Source organism: Mus musculus, chromosome 4 (assembly GCF_000001635.26).
Source record: "Mus musculus strain C57BL/6J chromosome 4, GRCm38.p6 C57BL/6J".
NCBI lineage: Eukaryota > Metazoa > Chordata > Mammalia > Rodentia > Muridae > Mus > Mus musculus.
Genome location: NC_000070.6, coordinates 12,105,619 through 12,117,093, shown reverse-complemented (window position 1 = coordinate 12,117,093; position 11,475 = coordinate 12,105,619). Strand labels below are relative to the sequence as shown.

Sequence of the window (11,475 nt, the reverse complement as noted above, 5' to 3'; positions counted from 1 at the left end):
GTGCTGGGATTAAAGGTTTGCGCCACTATGCCCGGCTTTTGAGTTAATTTTATATCCAGCCACTTTGCTGAAATTGTTTATCAGGTTTAGTTCAATAGTGGAACTTTTGGGGTTACTAAAGTATACTATCATATCATCTGCAAATAAGGATAGCTTGACTTCTTCCTTTCCAATTTGTATCCATTTGAACCAGTACTACAAGTACTCAACCAGTACTACAAAGTCTCGGCACACTCTTGTGCCCCATGTGGCACTTACAATGCACTAGGTGGGGTGGTTTGGGGGTAGATGGACTCTGAACAAAATGAAGCATTCCTGACAGTCAGATATCATGTTAAAAGAATATTTCAGAAAATGCACATCCACTAACACTAAGGAAACGGATCCCAGGGGAGGGGGGGTGTTTGCAGTTGGCACACGAGTGAGATCAGTAACCCTGGCCCTACCACCCTACCCTTAACACTTTCTTGACTCAGAGGTCATTGAATAGAGTTGTTCAGTTTCCTTTTTTTTTTTTTTTTAAGATTTTATTTCCTTTATTTGAGAAACTTAAGTCTTGGGTACATCAAAACCAATTTCTGCGATGAGGGAAAAAAAAAAAAACAGAACCCACAATAGGAAAAAAAAGAAAGAAAAGTTATCATCTGGGTCACAACAGAAGCCAGAGAATATATTCTTATAATTTCAAAATTATAGGTGCTTCATAATTGACCTTCTGATACAAAATGACCTATTGAATTTGCACCTTGGTTCTTGGTGTGGAGGTCCGGAGACAAACTAGTACGTCTACAGACCTTAGCTGGATAACATGAGCGGTTATTTGGCTTTTGACTCTTATTCTTGTCTAAGAGGTAGAGCAGCAACGGTGTCCACCTTCTGGGCAGCTTCTTTCTTGGCATGATGAACCTGCCTGCAGGACTGCCACAGCTTCATCTACCTTGGAGCAGAGGGACTGGGGGGACTCCAGCACGTGCAGCAGCTCAGAGTTGTCAATTTCCAGCACCATCCCGGTGATTTTCCCAGCCAGGTTTGAATGCATTGTTCGGATAAGCAGGAACAGATGCTCCCCCAGCATCTGCTTCTGCTCCTGGTTGGGGCGCTGCAGCAAGCATGGAGGAAGTCAGGGGCTCCTGACCCTGGACATGGACTACAGGCTGGGGGGCCTGCAGCGGCTGGATGGCAGGGTGTGGGCTGTGGCCACTGGAGGCATACTTGTATGGAGCCACAGCCCTGGGAGCAGAGGCAGCAACTGTGGCTGTAGGGATGCTTCCAGAGTGGCAGCTGTCAGACAGCCCTTGCTGGGCGGCACCAGCCCCACCAAAGTCCATAGCCAAGCCGTCCGGGCACTCAGACCCGACTCTCTGAGCAGTAGTAGGAAGGCCACGAGAGGCCGGAGCATTACCAGTTGGAGCCAGATGTCGAAGAGCTGGACGAGGCCCAGACATGCCCCGCAGGGCACTTGGCAATCCTTGGAAGCCTTGAGGTCTCCCGCCTTGCTGCCAGCGTGGATTAGGCCTCATCTGTGCTAACTGGTTAGGCGTGTAATATGGGGGTCTTCCCTGAGCCTGCGCACCTGCGGGCACAAAGTAGCCACCAGCTGCAGGCTGGAACTGATTTAAGATGGCACCGGCAGGGAGTACTCTCATCCCCGCCACACGCTGCGTGTACTGCTTAGTCAGGTGAGCCTTCCGTTCTTCCTTCCTCTGGGCCAAGGCGACATACAGAGGCTTGGAGCCCACAATGCGTCCATTCATCTCGGTGACAGCTTTGGTCGCCTCTTCAGGAGAGGGGAAACAGACAAAGCCAAACCCTTTGCTTCTCCCATCTTCCAGCATCACCTTCGCACTGGTGATTGTTCCAAAGGGAGAAAACGCTTTCCTTAATTTCTCATCATCAATGGTGTCATCCAAGTTCTTAATGTAGAGATTCATCCCCTGGTACCGGCTAATCCTCTCCTGCTTCAGCTGCTCAAACTTCCGCTTCAGCTCAGCCTGCCTTTCTACCTTTTTCTGTGCACGGCCTACAAATATGGCTTTCCCGCTCATCTCGTTTCCATTCATTTCTTCCACAGCCTTCTTGGCATCCGCGTGTTTCTCGTAACTTACAAAGCCAAAGCCTTTGGACTTCCCACTGGAGTCTCTCATCACCTTGACACTTAGGGTCTTACCAAACTGGCTGAAGAGCTCTTTCAGATTCCCATCATCCACCCCTTCTCCGAAGTTTTTGATATAAACATTGGTGAATTCCTTGGCCTTGGCTCCAAGCTCCGCTTCCCGCTCTTTGCGAGACTTGAATCTACCCACAAACACTTGCTGGTCATTGAGAAGCATGCCATTCATCTTCTCGATGACCTTGTCGGCGGCCTCTTGGGTCTCGAAGTGAACAAAAGCATAGCCCTTAGAGCCGTTCTCATCACAGACCACCTTACAGGACAAGATGTTTCCAAAGGCAGAGAAAGTGTCATACAGTGCCTTGTTGTCTATGGATTTGTCCAGGTTCTTGATGAAGACATTTCCCACCCCAGACTTTCTCAAAGAGGGATCCCTCTGCGACCACATGATGCGGACTGGCTTTCCCTTCATGACGTCGAAGTTCATGGTGTCCAAGGCCCTCTCAGCGTCGGCTGGCTGCTGGAAGTTGACATAGGCATAACCCAGAGAGCGCCCGGTGATCATATCGCGACAGACACGGATGGACAGCACAGGCCCCACAGGGCTGAACTTTTCATACAGCATGGCTTTGGTGATGTCCGAGTGCAAATCGCCCACGTATAAGGAGGCCATGGGGTAGCTGCTGGCTGCAGCGTTCATCTCCCCACCCCACACGACCCCGAGCCCCGCCTGGAGGACTTCAGAAAACATGGCCTACTGCAGGACAAAAGGGGCTCCGAGGAGCTATGGCACTCTCCGCGGCGCACAGGTGGCACTAGATACGCCCGGAGAAGGCAGGAGCAGGGAGGCTCCTAGCCGGGACCCGAGTGCGGGACGACTTGTACTGGACTGCAAAAGCCTGAAGACAAAAGGCTCTCAAAAACAAAATGGCCCGCTCTTGGAGTTTGTACTCTCCAGCTGTCCTGGCTTGAGGCTTCGAAAATAAAAATTAAAGTAGGAAATCCCCTCGTAAAGGGGGCAAAAAGTTTTCAAGAGGCAATCCGATGCTCCGCTCACAGCTGCCTTGGGAACATGCGTTTCGCGATAAATATAGGCCCCGGGCTCTATGGGAAGGGGGAAACCAAATCTTTGCGGGTGCCGGCGAAGGGCAGCACGGACACGTGGGGCGGCCAGCCGGGGCGCAGGGCTGCCACGAGGAGCAGAGGCTTGCAGGGGCGGACCGGGCCCGGCCGAGGAGGATGGCTTACCACTGGATGGACAGACAGACACAGACGGACAGGCAGGCCGGAAGCTGTGAAAGTCACTTCCCTGCGGGCTCCCAGCGCAAGTTGCTGTCTGGTTCTTTTTCTTCTTTGTTCCCTTTTGCTTTTTTTTCCCATCTTCTCGTCTCGTCTCTTCTCTTCTTTTCCTTCTTCTCCTACTCCTCCTTCTTTTCCTTCTCCGTCCTCTTCTTCCTCTTTTTCTGCTTCAGGCTTGCTGAGCCCAAACGCAACACTGACTGCTGTGACCTGGGGCCGAGAGTGATGGCTGCAGCAGCCACCGCTCCATTTATACCCTCCAGCCCCAGGAACTGCTGGCCGAAGGGCACCTCCTGACCTGGGCGCAGTCCTGCCCGCCCACTCTGCCCCGGGGGCCCAAGGTGGGGCAGTCATGCCAGAGTGACCTGGAGCCGCCCTCAAGGTGTCACAGCGTCCCCTTGCGTTTGGAGGACCAGCAGCACGCACCTGTATGATTCTCTTTCTGCAGTGTATGGATTGAGCCATGTCCTCCCCAAGACCCACACGCAGGTATACTGTTTAAAACATCCATGAAATGCCCAAATCTACACAAAGGGATGCTAACGTACAGCTATTAGGTGGCCCAATACATGGTTGAGATGAATACGTAAGACATACGGAGGTTTTAAGAACATATAACCTTGAGGTTGGATTTTGGAGGTCATTACAAAGGGTGGTGGTATCTTAGGTGATGACACTGTTTTTGAAAAGATGAACAAAATTTGGCAAAGCTTTTATAAAACAAAACGCGACTGGCCTCTCCTGTTTTGTTCTGGTGGCACGCCTACAACTTAGTTTGTGCAAAAGGAGGAGGAAGAGGAGAAGAAAGGTGTATTTGGGCTCATGGTTCTTGTATAAGGGAGCTACCTCTAGTGATGTCCTTACAAGGCATCTCGAGGTGACTCATGGCACAACACAAAGAATGCATGTGTGCATGTGAAACAATGTTTTTCTTACTATGTAAACGCTAGTTAAGAGTTTACGCTTAGAGGATGAAGGGTAATCATTGACTTTTTACCCAAATGAAGGCTTCACTGACCATTTGAAGATCATGTTATCTCATGAGACTAAATATGTGGAGTTATAGCTCTATTTCCTTACTCCATAAGTGCCAGGGACCATTTTTTTTCTAGCCGTATATCCACTCAAACCAGAAATTAGCAAAAGGTAGAGAGATACTCGTCTACTGGCTGAAGTAAACAATTGAGGAAATGTAAGTATTTAATCAATCAATTCATTCCAATAAATGGCTAATCAGAGCTTTCCCCCCAGCAGATGCCGTGTTTGCCATGGTTACCATGGGATACAAGTAAGAGTCCCTCCCTACCTCTGAGAATAATTTCTGCTGACTATATTAAATAAAGAAGCCTTCCTTGGTGTAGTGACTCACACCTTTAGTCTCTGCACGTGGGAGACAGATTCCCCCCCCCCCCCCGAGTATTTGTGACCAACCAAATGGATGTTGCAAGTTCCAAGCCAGCCAGGGCCACATAGTGAGACCTGTCTTTAAAAAAAAAAAGGCGGGCATGCTGGCGCACGCCTTTAATCCCAGCACTCAGTAGGTACAGCGGATTTCTGAGCTTCATGACAGCCAGGGCTATACAGAGAAACCCTCTCTCGAAAAAAAAAAAAAAAAACAACAACAAACAAACAAAAAAACCACCGCCAACAACAAAAAAACTATTAAAAAAGACAAAAACAAAACAAACAAAGCTGGAAAGTGGTGGTACACACCTTTAATCTCAGCACTTGGGAGGCAAAAGCAGGAGGGTTTTAACAATTTTGAAGTCAGCCACAGCTGGGTGGGTGGTGGTGGCTCATGCCTTTAATCCCAGCACTTGGAAGTCAAAGGCAGGTGGATGTTTGAGTTTGAGGCCAGCCTAGTCTACAGCCAGGGCTACACAGAGAAACCCGTCTTGAAAAGCCAAAAAATAAAATAAAATAAATGAATAAAATAAAATAAAACGATTTGGGCTTTATTCCTAAGATATATCTTTCTGAAAATATTCCATAATCTAAAAAAGGGAGGATTCCAAACACTCTAGTCTCAGGCACTTTGCCTGTTTCTTCATTTAGTGTCTGTCTTTCCCTATACACAAGCCTTATGAGAACAAGACCTTTAAATGACATCTAACATGGCACAGACTAAATGCTCAATACCTGTCTGTTGAATAAGCACATGAATTCAAGGTATAGATAAGCAAACGCCACATGCTTTTAAACTCATGACTGTCTAGTTCAGAATTTCCTGCCTCCACAACTGTCATCAGGTTATCTTCGCTGAATTTTAATCTATAAGTAGCCTAATAAAATCTATTAACACAAGGGGTTGGAGAGAGACCTCAGCGGTCAAGAACACTTGCTGCTCTTACAGAAAGACTGGGTTTGTTTCCCAGCATCCATGTGGCAGATTATAGTCCCTTATAACTCCAGGTCCAGGGAATCTGAATGCAGTACATGTACAGACAGGCAGGCACTCACATAAATACATGTAAAAGAATAAATCTAAAACAGTTCTTTAGAGCCTATTAATGCTTAGCATATAAGTACATATAAAGTTTTGCACAGGTGTGTAGAAGCTGTGTGTGGCGGTACACACCTATACTCTCAGAGTTTGAGAACCAGAAGCAGGGTTACTACAAGTTCAAAGTCAGCCTAGCATGCTCAGAGACCAGCTGGGTGTGGTGGGGCACACCTTCAATCCCAGCATTCCTTCCCGTGGCAGAGGCAGGCTTATCTCTGTGAGTTCAAGGCCAGTTTGATCTACATAGCAAGTGCCAAGAAAGTTAGGATTACATAGAGAGACCTCCACTGTTGGTTCACCCCTTTTTTTTTTTCTTGTAGCTGTTTCAGCTGCTGTTGCTGTGTGGTAATGGTCTCTCTGTCTCTCCAGTTTCCATGATTTTTAATGCTTTCGGTTGCTTCTGTTGTTGAAATCCAGCTTTAATCTATGGTGGTCTGATAAGATCGAGGGAGTTGGGCTGGAGAGATGACTCAGTGGTTAAGAGCATTGATTGCTCTCCCGAAGGTCCTGAGTTAAAATCCCAGTAACCATATGGTGGCTGACAACTATCTCTAATGAGATCTGATGCCCTCTTCTGGGGTGTCTGAAAACAGCTAGAGTGTACTGATATAATAAATAAATAAATAAATAAATCTTTTTAAAAAAATACAATATTTATTTTGATTTTCTTGTGTCTTCTGAGTCTTGCTTTCTAACTAAGTATATGTTCAATTTTGGAGAAGGTCACTTAAGTATACTATCAGATCATCTGCAAATAGGGATAGCTTGAGTTCTTCCTTTCCAATTTGTATCCATTTGAACTTCTTGTGTTATCTAATTGCTTCAGGAAGAACTTCAAGTAGTATACTGAATAGATAGGTAGAGAGTGGGCAGCCTTGTCTAGTCCAATTTTAGTGGAATTCCTTCAAGTTTCTCTCCATTTAGTTTGATTTTGGGTATTGGCTTGCTTTATATTGCTTTTTACTATGTTTAGGCAGGGGCCACGAATTCCTGATCGTTCCAACACTTTTAACATGAAGGGATGCTGAATTTTGTCAAATGCTTTTTCCCACTTATAGGGTTTTTTTTTGTTGTTGTTGTTGTTGGTTCTTTTTTTTTTTTTTTTTTACTTTATATAATGTATTACGTTGAAAGATTTCCATATATTGAACCATCCCTGCATCCTTGGGATAAAGCCTACTTGATTGTGGTGAAAGATCATTTTGACGTGTTCTTGGACTTGGTTGGCAAGAATTTTATTATTTTTGCATCAATGTTTATAAGGGTAATTTGTCTGAAGTTCTCATTCTTGGGTCTTGGTGTTGTTTAGGTATAAACAAGTGTGGCTTCATAAAATGAATTCGGTAGTGTTCCTTCTGTTTCTATTTTGAGGAATAGTTTGAAGAGTATTGGTATTAGTTCTTCTTTGAAGGTATGATAGAATACTCCACTAAACCCATCTGGTACTGGGACTTTTTTGGTTGGAAGACTATCAATGACTGCTTCTATTTCTTCAGGTATTATGGGACTGTTTAGATGTTTTTTGTTTTGGTTTGTTTTTTGTTTTGGTTTTTTTGAGACAGGGTTTCTCTGTATAGCCCTGGCTGTCCTGGAACTCACTTTGTAGACCAGGCTGGCCTCGAACTCAGAAACCTGCCAGGTGGTTTTTGTGATCCTGTTTTAACTTTGGCACCTGGTATATGTCTTGAAAATTATCCATTTCATCCATATTTTCCAATGTAGTTGAGTATAAATGTTTGTAGTAGCATCTGATGGTAGGATCCATGGTTTCTGTTATGTGTCCCTTTTCATTTCTGTTTTAATTTCTTTGGATACTGTCTCCTGGCCCTCTGGCTAGTCTGGCTAAGGGTTTATCTATCATGGTGATTTTCTCAAAGAACCAGCTCCTGGTTTTGTTGATTTTTCTTTTCTCTTCTCTTCTTTTCTTTCTTTCTTTTTTTTTTTTTTTTTTTTTTTTGGTATAATTCTTTTAGTTTTCTATTTGGTTGATTTCAGCCCTGAGTTTGATTATTTCTTGCTGTATACTCCTCTTGTGTGTATTTGCTTCCTTTTGTTTTAGATCTTTCAGATGTGCTGTCAAGCTGCTAGTGTAAACTCACTCCAGTTTCTTTTTGGAGGCACTTAAGAGCTATGAGTTTTCCTCTTAACACCGATTTCATTGTGTTCCATAGGTTTTGGTATGATGTGTCTTCATTTTCATTAAATTCTAAAAAGTCTTTAATTCCTTTATTTATTCCTTGACCAAGATATCATTGAGTAGAACATTGTTCAGTTTCCATGTGTATGTGTGTCTTTTTTTGTTTTTGTTTTTAAGACTAACCTTAGTCCATGGTGATCTGATAGGGTGCATGGGATTATTTCAATCTTTTATCTGTTGAGGCCTGTTTTGTGACTAATTATATGGTCAATTTTGGAGGTTTCACAAAAGGTTCTATAAATATATAAGATAAATTTGGTTCATAACTTCTGTTAATTTCACTGTGCCTCTGGCTAGTTTCTGTTTCCATGATCTATCTATTGCTGAGTGCGGTTTTGAAGCCTCCCAATATTATTGTATGGGGTGAGATGTGTGCTTTGAGCTTTAGTAAAGTTTATGAAAGTGGTTGGCCTTGCATTTGGAGTTTACATGTTCAGAATTGAGAGTTCATCTTGGTAAATTTTTCCTTTGACCAGTATGAAGTGTCCTTCCTTATCCTTTTAGAAAACTTTTGGTTGAGAGTAGATTTTATATGATGTTAGAATGGCTACTCCAGCTTATATATTGGGACCATTTGCTTGGAAAAATTGTTTTCCAGCCCTTTACTCTCGGGTAGTGTCTGTTTTCAACACCAAGGTATGTTTCCTGTATCCAGCAAAATGCTGGGTCCTGTTTACGTATCCAGTCTGTTAGTCTATGTCTTATTATTGGGTAATTGAATTCATTGAAGTTAAGAGATATTAAGGAAAAGTGATTGATACTTCCTATTATTTTGTTGTTAGAAGTGGAATTATGTTTATGTGGTGATTTTCTTTTAGGTTTGTCAAAAGATTACTTTCTTGCGCTTTCTAGTGTGTACTTTTCCTCCTTGTGTTTGTGTTTTCCATCTTTCACACTCTGTAGGGCTGGATTAAAGATATTGTGTAAATTTGGTTTTGTCATGGAATACCTTCATTTCTCCATTTATGGTAATTGAGTTTTGCTGGGTATAGTACTCTGGGCTGGCATTTATGTTGTTTTAGAGTCTGTATGACATCTGTTCAGGATCTTCTAGCTTTCATAGTCTCTGGTGAGAAGTCTGGTGCAATTCTGATAGGTCTGACTTTGTGTCACTTGACCTTTTTCCTTACTGCTTTTAATATTCTTTCTCTATTTTGTGCATCTGGTTTTTGACTATCATGTGACAGGAGGATTTTTTTTTTTCTGGTCCAATCTATTTGGAGTTCTGTAGGCTTCGTGAATGTTCATGGGCATCTCTTTCTTTAGGTTAGGGAAGTTTTCTTCTATAATTTTGTTGAAGATAGTTACTGGCCCTTTAAGTTAAGAATTTTTGCTCGCTTCTAAACCTATTATCCTTAGGTTTGGTCTTCTCATTGTGTCCTGGATTTCCTGGATATTTTGGATTAGGAGCTTTTTGCATTTCATCTGTTGTGTCAATGTTTTCTATGGTATCTTCTGCCCCCAAGATCCTCTATCTCTTGTATTCTGTTCGTGATGCTTGCGTGCATGACTCCTGATCTCTTTCGTAGATTTTCTACCTCCAGGGTTATCTTCGTGATTCCTTTGTTTCTATTTCCATTTTTATATACTAGACAGTTTTATACACTTCCTTTGCCTGTTTATTTTCATCATCATGAGAAGTGATTTTAGATCCAAATCTTGCTTTTCTGGTGTGATGGTGTAGTTATGGTGAGAGAACTGGGTTCTGATGCCATGTAACCTTGATTTCTGTTGCTTATGTTCTTATGCTTGCCTCGTACCATCTGAGTATCTCTAGTGCTACCGCCTTTTTTAAAAAATATTTTTCCTCATTTACATTTCAAATGCTATCCCAAAAGTCCCCCATACCCCCCCTCACTTCCCTACCCACCCATTCCCACTTCTTGGCCCTGGTGTTCCCCTGTACTGAGGCATATAAAGTTTGCAAGACCAAGAGGCCTCTTCCCAATGATGGCCGACTAGGCTATCTTCTGCTACATATGTAGCTACAGACACGAGCTCTGGGGGTACTGGTTAGTTCATATTGTTGTTCCACCTATAGGGTCGCAGACCCCTTAAGCTCCTTGGGTGCTTTATCTAGTTCCGCCATTGGGGGCCCTGTGTTCCATCCAATAGCTGACTGTGAGCTTCCATTGCTACCTCCCCTTTCTATCTGAATGGAGCCTGTCCTTCCTGTAATCCTGGTTGTGTCAGAACTCCTCATAGTCCATTTGTCTCTGTGATCCTGAGATTGTGGGTACACCAGAGTTCCTGGGAGTCCAGGTGCCTCTGGGACCCTGAGATCCTGGCTATGTTAGAGAGCTTAGGATTTGAGCCTCCTGAGTGCTGTGGGTCTGGCTGCAGTTTTCCTCCAAGGTAAACCAATGCAGGCTGGGAGGAACCTGAGCGACTGGTCAGGTAGAGTTCCTGAGTCCCTGGATCCTACTTGTCCCAGTTATTTCCGGTGGTGGTGTTGGAAAAGATGTGTCCTACTCACCCCTGATCCTAAGATTCAGGGCATGCTAGAGCACCTGGGAGGGGAGTCTCCTCTGGGTGCTGTGGGACTGGCTGCAGAGTTTGTGCCCAAGGTAAACTGGTGCAGACTCTGTATTTCTTTTTAAGAGATCTCATCTTTAAAGGCTTATTAAAACATTGGATTTAAGGTCATTTTCTTGTGGATCTGCTGTACTATAATATTCAGGACTTGCTGAAGAGTGATGGGTAGACTCTGGAGGTGACATATTTCTCTGGCTGTTGCTGTGTTCTAATGCAGCCCTCCAGTCATCTGGATTTGGATACTGATTTCTGAATTTACCTTTGTTAGATGGGTGCCTTTTGGATTGGTGCTTGGCTCTGGCAGGCTTAGGTATATCACACTATGTTTTGTGACTTGACTTATGACTGCTCTTAATAAACTAGACACTAAGTATATGTGTGAACTTCTTTCATATATGAGCATTGAACAAATTAACCTTATAATCGCTATGAGATGGAAATTATGCTCCTTACATCCTAAGATGTCTGAGAGATAACTGCAGTACCTATTAAGCCAAATGCCATTCCAAATGCTGGAATTATAAGAAATTGTTTACACTGCCAAGGCAAATTACCAGCCACCAGCAATGAGAAAACAAAAATTCTTTTAACATTTACGTTGCAGTTCCATTATATGTGATATGTGTTTGAGTGATCAAAGTTCCCAGTCTTTTTTGTGTGAATGTATGTCCGAAGTTTTTAGATTTTTATTGAATAAGGAGCAGCTTGCATGAGTAAAACCAGCTTTGATTTTGTTGTTTTTTTCTCAAGAACATCCTCAAATGTCAAGGCTCTACCAACATATGATACAGATACAATATAATACATATTGAATGTGGCTGTGGGAGAAGA

General features: G+C 43.6%; 1 pseudogene; it reads right to left on the bottom strand.

The window, feature by feature from the left end:
* Positions 1 to 655: 655 nt before the first annotated feature.
* Gm11839 (predicted gene 11839) lies at positions 656 to 3,010 on the bottom strand (annotated as a pseudogene).
* Positions 3,011 to 11,475: the final 8,465 nt, after the last annotated feature.